This window comes from Chlorocebus sabaeus, chromosome 20, assembly GCF_047675955.1.
Source record: "Chlorocebus sabaeus isolate Y175 chromosome 20, mChlSab1.0.hap1, whole genome shotgun sequence".
NCBI classification, from domain to species: Eukaryota; Metazoa; Chordata; class Mammalia; order Primates; family Cercopithecidae; genus Chlorocebus; species Chlorocebus sabaeus.
Genome location: NC_132923.1, coordinates 95,839,249 through 95,855,917, shown reverse-complemented (window position 1 = coordinate 95,855,917; position 16,669 = coordinate 95,839,249). Strand labels below are relative to the sequence as shown.

At 42.4% G+C, this 16,669-nt stretch overlaps 1 protein-coding gene across 25 annotated transcripts in view; it reads right to left on the bottom strand.

Moving 5' to 3' along the window:
• The window catches only part of SCMH1 (Scm polycomb group protein homolog 1), a 225,838-nt gene extending 209,184 nt beyond the window's left edge, over window positions 1–16,654 (bottom strand). For 12 of the 25 annotated variants that reach the window (XR_012089692.1, XM_073007426.1, XM_073007428.1 and 9 more), the window contains exon 1: window positions 16,410–16,654. The gene's annotated coding sequence lies outside the window, so the exon portion shown is untranslated. The remainder of the gene's footprint in view (window positions 1–16,409) is intronic. The other 13 variants (XM_073007421.1, XM_073007430.1, XM_073007422.1 and 10 more) reach the window with 2 other exon arrangements.
• Window positions 16,655–16,669: the final 15 nt, after the last annotated feature.

Below are 16,669 nucleotides of genomic sequence, written 5' to 3'. Positions count from 1 at the left end.
TCTTTCCTGTCTCTGAGACTTGCCACATGCTGTTTGCTCTGCCTGGGAGTGTCTTCCTCTGACTTTTGGTTTATTTTTTCTCAGCTAAAAAATCACCTCCTCGTAGAGCACTCCCCAACTGCCCTTCCATGGTCACTCTGTTCAAATTTAATGTAAAAATTATATTATTGAGTCTTTAATTTTAAAAGAAAGGAAATTCTGACACAGGCTACAACACAGATGAACCTTGAACACATGCTGAGTGATACAAGCCAGTGACAAGAGCGAAAACATTGTATGATTCCACTCACATGAAGTTGGAGAATTATAGTCAAATTCATAGAGACAGAAAGTAGAATGGTGGTTGCCAGGAGTTGGAGGGAGGGAGGAATGTATGCCATGGTGTAACTAGCTGGGGCCTATGTCGCAAGTGGTAAAGAAATTTACCAAGACAGTTACAGGTAAAGAAGGGCAGATTTGGCTGGGCGCGGTGGCTCATGTCTGTAATCCTAGCACTTTGGGAAGCTGAGGCGGGCAGATGATGAGGTCAGGAGTTCGAGAGCAGTCTGGCCAACATAGTAAAACCCCACCTCTACTAAAAATACAAAAAATTAGCCAGGCATGGTGGTGTGCACCTGTAATCCTAGCTACTCAGGAGGCTGAGGCAGGAGAATCCTGTGAACCCTGGAGGCAGAGGTTGCAGTAAGCTGGTGAGCTGAGATTGGGCCACTGCACTCCTGCCCGGGTGACAGTGCAAGACTCTGTCTCAAAAAAAAAAAAAGGCAGATTTATTAGAGAAAGTATGAAAATATGTTGCAAGGGTGAAACAGGCAGCACAGCAGAGAAGGTGCTGTCTACAAACAGGCAAGGACTGGAAGGAAGTTTTTACAGGGGGCTATGAGGACTGGAGGGGGCTATGAGGACAAGGTAGTTGTGCCAGTGGTTGGTTGTGATTAGCCGTCTCTCAGAACAATTGTTCATTGTTCTCCCCTACCTATGGCTCCTTCCTCATTGCTGCTTGCTTACTGGGACTCCACAAGGTATAATTATTGTTTAATGGATAGAGTTTCAGTTTAACAAAATGAAACAAGTTCTGGAGATGGATGGTGATGATGGTTGCGTAGCAATGTGACTATACTTAGTACTGTTAAAAATGGTTGAAATGGTAAATTTTACGTTACATATATTTTACCACAGTTTAAAAAATAATTAAAGAAATCATTCTATAAGCTACATTAAGACAAGCAGGAAGCATATAAAGAATGTAAGGAGCCAAGCACGGTGGCTCACGCCTGTAATCCCAGCACTTTGGGAGGCTGAGGTGGGCGGATCACTTAAGCCTAGGAGTTCAAGATCAGCCCTGGCAACACGGTGAGACCCCATTTCTACAAAATAAAAAAAAAAATTAGCTGGGTGTGGTGGTGCGCACCTGTGGTTCTAGCTACTCAGGAGGCTGCAGTGAGCCGTGATCACGTCACTGCACTCAAGCCTGGGTGACAGAGCAAGATCCTGACTCAGGAAAAAAAAAAAAAAAAAAAGGAATGTAGGGAGAATAGTATAATCATCAGACTTAAAATTTTAAATATTTAACCCTGAAAGCAACATGGAAAATGACTGAAGGGGACCCACAGCAGTTGCAGGCAAAGTGTTTGGATGCAACTATAGCAATTCAGAAGAGAGATGATAGAAGCTTGGACCAGGTTGGTGGCAGTTAAGATTCATTCATTCAGAGGCCAAGATAAGTGGATCACCTGAGGTCAGGAATTCGAAACCAGCCTGACCAACACAGTGAAACCCTATCTCTAATAAAAACACAAAAACTGGCTAGGCATGATGGCACATGCCTGTAATCCCAGCTACTTGGGAGGCTGAGGCAGGAGAATCGCTTTAAACCCAGGAGGTGGAGGTTGCAGTGAGCCAAGATTGTGTCATTGCACTCCAGCCTAGGCAAAACTCCAACCCTCTACCGAATGCCATTATATGCCATGCACTGTGATAGGAGTCAGATGTAAGAATAAGATTGGCAATGCGGCACTATTCACAATAGCAAAGACTTGGAACCAACCCAAATGTCCATCAATGACAGACTAGATTAAGAAAATGTCGCACATATACACTATGGAACACTATGTAGCCATGAAAAAGGATGAGTTCATGACCTTTGTAGGGACATGGATGAAGCTGGAAACCATCATTCTCAGCAAACTATCACAAGGACAGAAAACCAAACACCGCATGTTCTCACTCATAGGTGGGAACTGAACAATGAGAACACCTGGACACAGGGAGGAGAACATCACACACCAGGGCCTATCGGAGGGTCGGGGGGTGGGGGAGGGATAGTATTAGGAGAAATACCTAATATAAATGACGAGTTAATGGGTGCAGCAAACCAACATGGCACATGTATACAAATGTAACAAACCTGCAAGTTGTGCACATGTACCCTAGAACTTAAAGTATAATTAAAAAAAAAAAAAAAGAGTAAGATTGGCAAGACCCCTGCCCTCATGCCCTTATGGAATTTAACAAGTAAGCAAATAAATAATTACATATTGTGATTAAGTGTTATAATAGAATAAACAGAGTGACTGTGGAAGGGCAGTCAGTATGGTCTCTATAAGGAGGTAATGTTTAAGAATGAATCAAGGCCCGGCGCGGTGGTTCAAGCCTGCAATCCCAGCACTTTGGGAGGCCGAGACGGGCGAATCACGAGGTCAGGAGATCCAGACCATCCTGGCTAACACGGTGAAACCCCGTCTCTACTAAAAATACAAAAAATTAGCCGGGCTTGGTGGCAGGCGCCTGTAGTCCCAGCTACTCGGGAGGCTGAGGCAGGAGAATGGCGTGAACCTGGGAGGCGGAGCTTGCAGTGAGCGGAGATCGCGCCACTGCACTCCAGCCTGGGCAACAGAGTGAGACTCCTTCTCAAAAAAATAAATAAATAAATAAATAATTAAAAGTCAGGGGAAGACTCTCCCAGGCAGATGGCAGATGAAACAGTATGTGCCAAGTCTGAGAGACAGGAAAGAGCTTCATATCTTCAGGAAATGAGATGGGAGCCAATGTAACTAGAACTTAGCTAGGGGATGGTGGCACTACGTGAGGCTAAGAAGGTAGTCTTCATATCATGTAGACCACAAGGAAAAATATCATTTGTATATCCAAAGCAATGGAAAGCTACTGAAGGATTTTAGTCAGAGATAACATGATCTGTAGTGACCACATTGGTGGAGGATAGGGTACAAAAGTAAACAAACGAAAGCCATTTAGGGGGTTGATATAATGGTCCAAAAGAAGAACTATGGTGGCCTAGACTAGAATAAAGGAAGTGGTGGAGGGGTGGAAAGATTCATTAGCTATTTAGCATATAGTCCTAAGGGGTATCAGCAATTAACTAAAAATGGAGAAAAGATAATTTAACAAATGATTCCCAGCCAGGCACCATCCCAGCACTTCAGGAGGCTGAGGCAGGAGGATCACTGGAGCCCAGGAGTTCAAGACTAGCTTGGGCAAGATGGCAAGACCCTATCCCTATAAAACAAAAATTTAAAAATTAGCTGGGTTCCACAGCACACGCCTGTAGTCTTACCTACTCAGAAAGATGAGGGAAGAGGATCCCCTGAGCCCGGGAGTTCAAGGCAGTAGTGAGCTATGATTGCATCACTGCACTCCAGCCTGAGCAACAAAGCAAGACCCTATTTCTTTAAAAAAAAAAAAAAAGAAACGATTCCCAGTTTTTAGGCCTGAACAAATAGATGAATTAGGGAGCTGTTCACTGAAACTGGCAACAATGAGTAAGTATCAGAATTACTTAAAGAGCTTTTAGAAAATATTAATTCCTATGTTCTATCCCCTTAGAGATCCCAATTCAATATAATTTTTTTGGCACATGGTACTTTTTTTTTTTCAGTTATTTTGATAAATGTAGACAGTTTATTGGCATAAGTTAGTATAGAATAATAGAATAAAATATTCCACTTCAAATAATACCCTTTTTTGTTGTTGTTGTTGTAACAGTTATTTTTATTCTATCAGGATCTTCACACTTGAAGATTTCTTGTACCCTATCTCTTTTATTTTTTTTTAATTATACTTTAAGTTCTAGAGTACATGTGCACAACGTGCAGATTTGTTACATATGCATACATGTGCCATGTTGGTGTGCTGCACCCATTAACTCGTCATTTACATTAGGTATATCTCCTAATGCTATCCCTCCCTCCTCCTCCCTCCCCACAATAGGCCCTGGTGTGTGTGATGTTCCCCTTCCTGTGTCCAAGTGATCTCACTGTTCAATTCCCACCTATGAGTGAGAACATGTGGTGTTTGGTGTTCTGTTCTTGTGATAGTTTGCTGAGAATGATGGTTTCCAGCTGCATCCATGTGCCTACAAAGGACACAAACTCATCCTTTTTTATGGCTGCTTAGTATTCCATGGTGTATAGGCACATGATACTTTTAATTTTAAAAATATCTCCAGGTGATTCTGATATTCAACAAGGTTTAGGACTCTGCTACAGACAAAGTTAACCAGAGCAGATTATTATTGCTTGCAAATTAAAGAACCTCATATGATTAGAAATTGATTTGTGGGAGTGGCACAAATGATAGTCCCTAAAACACAGAATTGACTGGATCAAAGTTGAGAACAGAACAGTACAGAATTCTATATACCATGTTGAGAGGTTGGCCATCTTTATAATGTGCTATGAGACAGCTGATCAAATTGTGGTCTATTTTGTTCTGCGATTCACTATTACTAGGACTTGGCATGTTTTTGACACTATATACATAAGAGACTGAGGCAGAAAAAGTTCATATGACATCCACCTAGTATACATTCTGGCAAATGCATCTATCAACAGACTGCAGTTTGTCAGTCGCATCAAATGAGTCAACTAAATTACGCACATCATTTTATGAAGAAATGGGTTTTAATTAAATCTCAAAGAAATAACATCTAAATTTATTCTAATTTTATTATAACTTTTTAAAAATAAACTTTTTCTATGAGAACAGTTTTAGACTTAGAGGAAAACTGCAGATAGTTCCCAAACCCTGTACCATTTCCCCTATTGCTAACATTTTACATTAGTATAGTATATTTGTTACTGTTTGGGTGAGGGAGAAAGGACAAGATGGAGGAAGGTGAACAAGAAGGCACAATCCATGTTGCTTCCGGTTTCTTCCTCACCAACTTTCCCACGCACGGGAAAATGCAGCCCGCGCCCAGGACGATGCAGACCAACCGAGCATGTGCCAGGTGACGTCAATCCGAAGAGATGGAAACTTACCCTGCCACGCCTATGGAGACGCCCCTATCACGCCCTTATCCCGCCCACTGCTCTCCCCCTTCCAGTACCAATGCACAAAAGTCCGCTGCCGGCAGGAGCCGGCCTGACTTCTTTGGCCCCTCCTACTTGTGGACCAGAGAACCTCACCAGAGAGCCCTGGCGCGACTTCCCTGGCCCCATACCTGAGGACCGGAGAACCTCGCCCAAGAGTGTGTGCATATTTGCAATAAAAGACTGCCGCTTTCTTATGTACTTTGGCCTCATGTTTAATTATTTAGCTCTCCTAAATTAAGTATTAAATTAAGACAATTAAATAAAATTAAGACAATTACAATTAATGAACCAATACTGATATCTTATTAACTAAAGTCCACACTTTATTTAGACTTCCTTAATGTTTACTTAAGATTACTTCTCTGTGACAGGACCCATATCCAGTATACTATGCTACATTATATTTAGTCACTATGTCTTCTTAGCCTCTTCTTGGCTGACACTTTCTCAGACTTTCCTTGTTTGATTGATGACTTTAACAGTTTTGTGGAGTATTAGAAATTTTATAGGCTGGGTGCGGTGGCTCACGCCTGTAATCCCAGCACTTTGGGAGGCAGAGGCAGGTGGATCACGAGGTCAGGAGCTCAAGAACAGCCCAGCCAATATAGTGAAACCCGGTCTCCACTAAAAATACAAAACATTAGCCGGGTGTGGTGGTGGGCACCTGTAATCCTAGCTACTCGGGAGGCTGAGGCAGGAGAATCGCTTGAACCGGGAGGTGGAGGTTACAGCGAGCTGAGGTCACACACACTGCACACCAGCCAGGGTGATAGTGCGAGACTCTGTCTCAAAAAAAAAAAAAAGAAATTTTATAAAACATACCTCAGTTGGGATTATCTGATGTTTTCTCATGATTAGACTCAGGTTATGGCTTTTGGGGAGGAAGAGAGCTTAGGTAAAGTTATTACACCTGTCACCTAAATAGTAAAACCCACTGAGGGAAGAAACCATATCTTTTTTTTTTTTTTTTTTTTTTTGAGACGGAGTCTTCCTCTGTTGCCCAGGCTGGAGTGCAGTGGTGCGATCTCAGCTCACTGCAAGCTCTGCCTCCCAGGTTCACGCCATTCTCCTGCCTCAGCCTCCCGAGTAGCTGGGACTACAGGCACCCGCCACCACATCCGGCTAAATTTTTTTTTTTTTTTTTTTTAATAGAGACGGGGTTTCACCGTGTTAGCCAGGATGGTCTCCATCTCCTGACCTCGTGATCTGCCCGCCTCGGCCTCCCAAAGTGCACCTTTTTATCCTTAGTATGTAGCTGGTAAAGGTTGAAAAGTAGAAAGTGGATGCAAACCAAAGGTTGAAGGGGTACAGAAATGTTACAATTTATTAAAATATGAGCACTGATCCTAACAAGGAATCTAGTCATATATATGCTCAAATTAAAAAATAATTATGACTCTGATTTGCTAAACCATTTCATTCTTCTATCCAGGAATCTTTTGTTTGCCTACATTGTTTGGTGAGATAGAAGATATATTCAGACTAAAAATATATGTGTCAATTCCTGCAGGTAAACCTTGCCTCCTGTACTGATAAAGTCTCAGAATTATATAACACTGCTGTGGGGCACATACATGGTGAAATGAAAAGAAGACTGTGGTTGAAGTCAGGCTGGTCTGGGCTTGAAACCGAGTCCTATTACTTATAAACTGCATAATCTTGGCCAGCTATCTCTAAGTCTCAATTTCTTTATGTATAAAATAGAGGTGATAATACCTATATGCAGGTGGGTAAAAATAACACGTTTATATATTTCAACATATCTGACAGATACTAAAAAAAGGTTAGTTCCTTTCTTAGTACAGTACATTATATAGAGTAGGTCTGCTTTAAATACATTTTGGAATAAGGCAACATATGTATAAACAAACAAACACAGAAGATGCTGATTGTTACTTTCACAAATTGGACAAATGAATTCTGAAACAATTTCACATGCCTTTTGTTTTTTCAAGCACCTAGTACATGTCTAACACATGGCAGCTCCTCCAATGTTTGATGATTCTTCCATCAGATATCCAGGACCAAGAGTCAAGAGAACCAGATTCCAGTTTTTGGCCCTGGACAAACAAGTCCCTTCTTTAGGCCTCAGTTTATTTACTGAATAAATGACTTAACAGTTACAGAACTTGACAGTTAGAAGAGATCTTAGAAATCATTCACTACAACTCCTTGCCCAAATCACAGAGCCAGTGAGTGGCAAACTGGGACTTGAATCAGGACTCTTAATCACCAAGCCATATAACTCTTTCCACATACCATGCAGCTTATAAGGTCTCTTTCACCTTCTTGTCTATGAAATATTTGGGACTGAACCACTACTGTTCTTTAGAATATCATCCCATTCTGAAAAATCCACTAAACTAGCAGGCTAAGTTTTTTTCTTTATAAAAACCAGAAAGTATAGAAGAATAAACAAAATTGTCCCTATCAATCATAGTTACCTAAGAGTAACGATGACTATAGATAGCAGAAGATCAAAAGTCTTTCTATCATGTTAATATATCAAGTACTTAAATATGGAGATGATCTATTTTTAACAGTCCCTGATTATATCTTCTTCATAATTAAAAGAAATTATAATCACTGGCCCACAAAACTGACAGACGGAATCACTATTATTCTGAGATACCCATATCTCTATCATCCTGGTATTCCTTACTGTAACTTAGAGCAAAATTATTATTTTTTTTAAATATCCAATGATCTTCTCTTTTTAGGATTCCCATTTCATGTCTTTAGAGCCTTTCACACTGCTGACTATTCCTATCTTTTTGAAACTTACTGTTGTTCTCTTGGCATCCAAAACATCACTTTCTCCTGATGATGCTTATGGTAATGTGATTCAGAATATAGCTTACTGGACAACAGCACAGACTGCAGACTCAGACTGCCAGAGTTCAAATCCTGGCTCTACCACTTGCTATCCCTGTGATCTTTCACAGGTTACTTAACTTGGTGCTTGTTTAGTAAGTACTATAAAGGTATGTGTTGTTATTATTGTTCCTTAGTCTCTTCCTCTAGTGTTTCTTTAACCTCCACATATTCCACCTGGCAGATTCCACCCACTAAAAAGGGGTCTTTACCTCTTCCTATCTGGAAGGGTTTCTTTCATCTCCTCACCCTCTATCTGGTGAATTCCTTCTCAATCTTTAAGATTCAGTTTAAGACCAGGAATGGTGGCTTACACCTGTAATTTCCAGCACTTTGGAAGGCCGAGGTGGGAGGATTACTTCAGGCTAGGAGTTTGAGAACAGCCTGACGACATAGCAAGACCCCTATTTTTTTTTCTTTCTGCTCTTTTAAATAATTCCACATACAATCATTTCCAATTTTGTAAAGTTTTAAAAAATTATCTGGGCATGAGCACACACCTGCAATCCTAGCTACTTGGAAGGTTGAGGCAGGAGGATTACTTGAACTATGATCACAATACTGCACTCCAGCCTGGGCAACGGAGCAAAGTTTCTTCTTTTCCTTTTTTTTTTTGAGATGCAGTCTCGCTCTGTCGCCCAGGCTGGAGGACTGTGGCGGCGATCTCGGCTCACTGTAAGCTCTGCCTTCCGGGTTCACACCATTCTCCTGCCTCAGCCTCCCGAGTAGCTGGGACTACAAGCGCCTGCCACCACGCCTGGCTAATTTTTTGTATTTTTAGTAGAGATGGGGTTTCACCGTGTTAACCAGTATGGTTTCGATCTCCTGACCTCATGATCTGTCCACCTCAGCCTCCCAAAGTGCTGGGACTACAGGCATGAGCCATCGCACCCGGCAAAACTCTGTCTCTCACAAAAACTTAAAAAATAAAAAACATTCAGTTCAAATGTCATTCTCTCTCTCTGGAACCTTTCCAAATGTCACTTCCCTCCTTCTGCCTTGGCCATCAGTTGTCCCTGCCCTAGTGTTCCCACAGTACTTTGAATATGTTTCCACCATGCCAAGATTATTTTTGTATTTTTTGCAGATACAGGATTTCACCAAGTTGCCCAGGCTGGTCTCAATATCCTGGGCTCAAGAGATTTGACCACCCTGGCTTCCTAAAGTTCTGGAATTACAGGTGTGAGTTACCACGCCCAGTGCATTTTGAATATATTTCAACCAGAACATTAGTTACATTAGATTGAATAGGCCACTTGAATCTGCCTATATAAAATCACTTTAGACTTACAAAAACAGAAATTTTATGATTCACTCTAATATTAGTGGTGAGTAAAAAAAAATTTTATGATTCACCCTAATATTAGTATTTCTTTATACTTCTGCTATCCCCTCCCTCCCTGTATTATGCTCATAACAAGAGTGGAATGCTATCTATTCTTTAAAAATATACATATATTTGGGAGGCCAAGGCAGATCACATGGTCAGGAGTTTGAAACCAGCCTGACCAACATGGTGAAACCCCATCTCTACTAAAAATACAAAAATTAGCCAAGTGTGGTGGCGCATGCCTGTAATCCCAGCTTCTCAGGAGGCTGGGGCAGAATTGCTTGAATCCAGGAGTTGGAGGTTGCAGTGAGCCGAGATTGCGCCACTGCACTCCAGCCTGCGAGACAGAGTGAGACTCCGTCCCAAAAAACAAACAAACAAAAAACACATATAATGAAAGTTCAGATATATAAAAAGGCATAAAGAATAATTAATAGATACCCACATATCCACAACTCAGTTGAAAAACATTTACTAATTCAATTTAAGCTCCCTGTGTGCCCTTCTTTGCATTATTCCTGGTCTTTTCTCCCCAACTTACCCTTTGGAGACACCTATTATCCTTAATTTAGTATTTATAATTACCATGTAGTTCTTTATTACATAAGTATGCCTCCCTAAATAATACATGCATGTTAAGCTTTATATAAATGTGTTCTGCAACTCGCCTTTTTCATTCAACCCCTTATTTGTGAGATTTGCTCATGTTTCTATATAGATCTAGTTCACTCATTTCACTATTGTATGGAACTCTATTAAGTAAATATACCACAATATTTTCATTCTTTTATTGACAGGCATTTAGATTAGTTCAAATTTTTGCTTGTAGCAATGTTGCATGAATATTTTTGAACATCCCTTTATGCATACATTGGAGAGTTTCCAAAGGGTATATACCTAGGAGTGTAATTGCTAGATTGTAGTTTATGTGCATTTTCATCTTAAGAAATATTGTATAAGAATATATCAGAAACCAAGGGCATGTATAGCCAAAGAGCACAGGGGTTTTAAGAAGATGGAGAAGTAATGGTCCAGATATAGCGGTGGGTAAAAAAACACAGTTATCCTCACCTCTCTTCTTTGGGATGGGAGGGGTGCAGGAGAATGAGAAGCATTCATTTAAAAGGGCTACAGAGGAAGTAGTATGTTCTCCATGACTCAGGAGAGAGCCTGGCTTCCACTTAAGGCCAGGACACACAAAGAGACATCCAATAAAATGGTTAACAATGTAGGAAACAGGGAAACAGGAGTTTGAGAGAACAAGTGGAAGGAGCAAAAAAGCAGGGCTGTAAGAGAGTAAAAGGAAGCCAGGTAAGAATAAGAATAACAGTACGGGAGACAGACTGTTTGATTCTGGGATAAAGATAACAGGTGATAAGTCTTGCTGGGTTTATCTGGCCATAAGGTTATCAAAAGGTTTCAGGGCCCCCCAGTCCTTTGGATACCAATTTCCAGGGATGATCAGGTCCCTACATAAAATCATATTTGCATATGATCTACACACATCCTCCTATACATTTTAACATCTCTAGATTATTTATAAAACCTAACATAATACAAGTGCTATGTAAATAGTTGTTATACTATTGTTTAGGGAATGACAAGAAAAAAGTCTGTACATGTTCAGTACAGATGCAACCATCCCTTTTTTTCCATATTTTCAATCCATAGTTGGTTGAATACACAGATGCAGAACCCATGGATACAGAGGGCCAAATGTAATTAGTTCTAGCAGTTTACTGGTGGCTAGAGAGTTAACACCAAGGCCTTGCAATGCTGTGGTTAAATTCCCTCATTCACAGATGGGGAGAGAAAGACCCAATATTTGAGGGCCTGATATGTGACCAACATTATGTAAAGTACTTTGCACTTTATCTTAGTTAAACCTTACAGCTACATCTTCCTTCATTTTATAAACGACAAAGTAAAAGTGATCTGCCGGGGTTCTGCAGTTAATTTTTAGTGACCCTGAAGAACTCAGGTTTCCTTTCAAATCTTAATCAGTATGGTGGAATGAAAAAGACAGAATTTGAAATTAGAGCTTCTTTGGTCACCTTCTACCAGTGAGATCTTGTATGTTTCTTAACCTCACTTAGCCTATCAATCAAATAAGATTATTGCAAAGATTAACCTACAACTACAAAACAAATCTTAGATTTTTTTAACCTAAAATTGGTCTACACAGGAACTTATTTTCAAGTGTGGGATTTCTTATTTGGCTTATTGCAAACAAAAATTTGAAGTTCCTGAATTGATGCCTATATATTTTACAGATAGTAAACTGAGGTAGGGAAAGAGAACATCCAATGTGTGGCTCCCTAATGTATCCGGAATCAACTCCAAACTGCATCACAGTTTCGGATCTTTAATACCAAGGCCCCAGCCTATCTCTCTAGCCATTATTTCCTACTATTAACTTATACAAATACAATACTCAAACCTGTGGTAGCTGTTAATTTTTAACAACGATACTATACCCTATGCTTTCCCTATTTTATATCTCTACCTAAATTATTTACTCTATTGAAATTGGTTCATGGCCCAAGTAAAATTCATTTTGAAAAGGAAGCCCAACCTTGTTTCCAAATGTTTAGAAATGACAGCTCCCTCCTCTGAATTGCTTTATCACTTTGCTACTACCTCCCTTAGAGTACTCACTATGTTCTATTTTATAATTTAGGTAAGCATGTAAAAGGTTTATTTCAGCTAGCAGAGCATAAGCCCCTTAAAGGAAGGAAGAAAGGAACTAACATTTACTTTGTATCTATGAATCACTAATTGCTTTTCTTGTGATTTTATGTGTATGGTATGTATGTATATATTTTTTCATGTAATATTTGTGATATCCTATGAAGTACAATTTTTTCACAGATAAGGACACTGAGCTCACAGAGGCTAAATAATTTGTTTACAGTCATAAAGTTCGTAAATGACAGAGTCTAGATCTGAATTTTGGTGTTTCTAACTCCAAAGCCTAGGCTCTTTCCACTATATTCTGTCTAGAAAACCATGGGTATATCTCCTCACTGCTTTATCTGATTGATCCCTACCCATCCACTAATGATCATCAGAGGAAAAAACTTCCACTGCCCTTTGTCATTAAGTATTAGCAGAAAGGATTCAATATGAGGTATGTGTCCTCCCACTTTCCAAGACTAAGAACAGATTCTTCGGAGCAAACAGAATGATTAATATGAGTCCTAAATAAAGATAAAGAGATCAGAACTCTGCTTCCAGGAAGGAAAAGTAAAAAAAAAAAACTATTACCTTCTCACTCTGTGTTTAAAAACCCCTCCTCCTTCGAGGTTTGCACCATCTGGCTATATCACTCTCTACCCCACCTCCTCATCTGTCATCTACCACCCTCCTGATTAATCCCCTATCTTTACTGCACCTGGGTCACATCTTTCTCTCTTCCCCACATCCCATCATCCTCAATCACTTCACTCTCCACACAGATGACTCATTCAATACACTAGCCTCACAATTCCTTGTCATACTCAGCTTTACTGACCTTCACCTCTGCTGTATTTTAGCTACCCATAAACAGAGACCTCGCTGTCACCTAGAACAATCCCATATCAGACAACTTAACTCCGATATTCCACTTTCTGACCACATCTTTTTCTCAGCTTACTTCCACTATATTTGCTCGTTGATCTAACTCAAGAAATTGCAAAATCTTCAAGTCCAGAATTGAACTCATCATTAATTGTTTCCTGTCTCAGTTAAAATTACCTACATATCATTAATCATCCAAGGCAAAAACCTGAGCATCACACGGGACTCCTCACCCTCTCACCTGCACATACAATCAATCATTAAAACCTTATACATTTTCTCAGATTCATTTCTTTCTCTTCATCCCTACGACCACATTTTAAAAATGTTACTTCAACCATGTCTGATAGACACTTTTCTGTAATTAAATAAAAATTAAAAAAAAAAAACACACAGTACCTACTGAACTGATTTCAGGATACTTATGCATACAAGGTCCACCATGACATGGCCTCTGCCTGTATTTCCAGCCTTATAACTTACCGCTTATATCTCTATTGTTATATTCCTGCAGTTCCAAACTGTTTGTGGTTCTCTACGCAAGCTATTCCTTTTCTCACATTGATGCCTTTGCTCAAGCTGTTTTCTCTGTTTGAAGGACACTTTCTGCTCATGTTTGCCTAGCTTACTCCTACCTATCATTTAAGATTTGGGTCAGATATCATCTCTTACCAAAGCCTTCCTTTAACTCCTAGGCTAGTCTAAGTGCACTCACCTTTGGGTAACCTTTACTCGCAACCTTTACTCCCATATCTCACCTATGTGTAGTTCTCACCTTTTATTCTGAGATAATCCATTTACCAGCTCCACCAGATTGGAAATCTTTGTAAACTCAGCTAAGCACAGTACATAGCATAGTGCTTGACCCATAGTAGGTACATAAGTGTACAGTGAAGATTAGAACATACCAAGTTTAAATTTTCTTTTTTAAAAGATGGAGGTCTCATTCGGTCACTTGCTATGGTGTGATCATAGCTCACTGAAGCCTCAACTCCTTGACTCAAGCAGTCCTCCTGCCTCAGCCTCCTGAGTAGCTGAGACTACAGGCATGCACCATCATGCCCAGCTATATTTTCATTTTTATTTTTTGTAGAGACAGGGTCTTGCTATGTTGCCCAGGCTGGTCCAGAACTCCTGGCCTCAGTCACCTGCCTCACCTTTCCAAAGTGCTGGAATTACAGGCACGAACCCCTGCATCCAGGCCTAAGTCTTTTAATTTTCAGTGAGATATTCACATCAATTCTTTCTCACAGTTAAGTATCCTCTACCTTTCACTCCAAGTCCTTTGCAAGGAAGGAATCAGGGCCTTTCCTCTGGATCTGTAGTTTCACTGAGAATAGTGCTATGCAAATGTTTACCCAACTTACATAAAAGGGAACAGCATTTGCACAAAAATCAAAACTTGACATATGTGCTACAAAGTTCAAAACTACTGACCAATCTAAAAAGTGAAGGCATAAGAACAAAAATAACCAATTTTGACTGCTGGTATGTGCTTGTCTAAGATGTAAAAACAGTAAAACTTTGCTTAATACTTAAACAGGATCCCAGATGTAAGAGCTTGGCATTTTATCTACAAGGCCATCTCATCTCTACTGGGCTTAAAACTTTACTAACCTGCAGAGTTGCTTAGGCAAGAGTTTAGGAGGTTGGTAAGTAAGCAACAAAAAGTGTTCTTTTTCATAGTAACTTTGGGCCTTCTGCTGGAAGTTAGAAATAGAGCAAAGAGTTCAATGTAATAAAGCATTTCCTTCTGCAACCAAATATTAAAATTGCAGTTTGGCACTAAACTGGGTCTCAATCCTTCTCAGAGTTTAAATTAAAAAAAAAAAAAAGAGCTCTTCTATTTGCATGGCACATTACACTTTAATAAAACATTTTGATGTACATTAATTAGCACATTCGATAAAGTGTTTATAGATATTTTTTAAAAGGAAGGAAACCCCCAAATTTCCACAAAATAAGATGTCTTTTAGTTTGTTTGAACAAACACTACTAAATGTTTTCTTTTTTTTTTAAGGTCAAAATACAGTACAGAAATGAGGAAGGGAATCTAGAGTACTTTTGATTTAAGCAGGTCAATCCTTGGGGCTGTTTCGTAGAGAAACTAACTAGGTTTTGCCTCCATGCTCACTTTTAAGAAACTCTCCTTTAAGGTGATATGGGGGAAACTAAAGCTCATCCAGAGGACAGTTTAGAGAACCACAGCAGATGAGAAACAACTGAAGGAAGTGGAAGTGAAGACTCAGGGGACATGGTTACTATCTTCAGATATCTTAACAGCTGCCCATAAGGGAAAAGAACTAGGAAGGATGGGAGCCAGCTGTGTCTTTCAACTTATAAGCACATCTGTCCAGGAACAGAATGGGTTTCCTTTAAAGACATTCGCTTCGGAACACTGGAAGAGGTTCCAAACGGGCTCGTCAAATTATCAGGGGGGATTTGGGGATTTTCAAAGATACTTTGGCAAGGGATGGGAGAAAGAGTCCCTAGATGACTTTTAAATTCCCTTCCAGGCAGGAGATATTCCGGAGTTCACCCATCGGCTGGAAACCCCTTTCGATGCTCTCGGGGCTGGCCCACAGCTGTGCCCACGTGTCTGGACCCCTGGGCCGCTGGCTCACTTCGGTGCGGGACCGCTCTCCCTGCCCGTTTCCGGCGGGGCACCGGGGCAGGCGGCACACCTGAGTCGGCCGGCCGGGGCCCAGCCCCCAGGACGCTGCTGACAGCTCCGGGCCCTAGGCGCCCCTGCTCTCGGTGGGGGCCACGCCGCCCCGCCGACCTCTGTCCCTGCCTGCCCCGAACGCGACCCGGCCGGCCAGAAGCACAGGCATTCCCACCTCTGGCGCCGGAGGTGTCCGACTGACCAGCGCAGACGGGGTCGCGCCGCCGCCCGGCCCTCGGCCCCCAGCCAGCCTGCCCCGGCCCACCCGGAACCGCCGGCCAGGACACGGCGACCCACACTGACCACCCTGACGCCGACCCTCCAAAGCGCCCCCGGCCTTGGGTTTCCTGTGCCGGGGCCCCCAGGCCGTCCCAGCCGCGTCAGGGCCGCGACCGGACCGTGGGCCCCGCCCGCCCGACCGCAGATGCAGAACCGGCCTCCGGGCTCGAGGCCCGGCTGACACGGCCGAGAGAGGGCCCGGCCCCGCGCGGACCACAGACTGGCAGGCCGGCCAGACAGACGGACAGGCTAACCCGGCCCGGCGGGGCGGACGCAGCGGCCGCGCGGGTCCCGCCACCGCCCTCTGGCCCCAGGCGGCCCCTCAGGGCGCAAGCTCTTATGCGGGCGGAGGCGGCCGCGAGGCGCTTACCTGCGGGCGCGGCGGGGGCGCGGGGCGGCTCACTCCCTTCCCGCCGCCATGTTTCCGCTACGCAGGGAGGGAGCGGGGACGCGGGAAGGGGGCGGGCGGGCGGCTCCGGAGAGCGGCGGGCGGGCGGCGGGGGGCTCCACCGAGCTGGCGACGGCTGCTGAGGCGGGGGGCGGGGCGGGGGCTCCGGCCCCTCCCCCGCGCCTCCTGCCGCGAGGTGGCGCGCGCCTCGGCCGTTGGGCTCGCGCGGGGGGCGGGGCGGC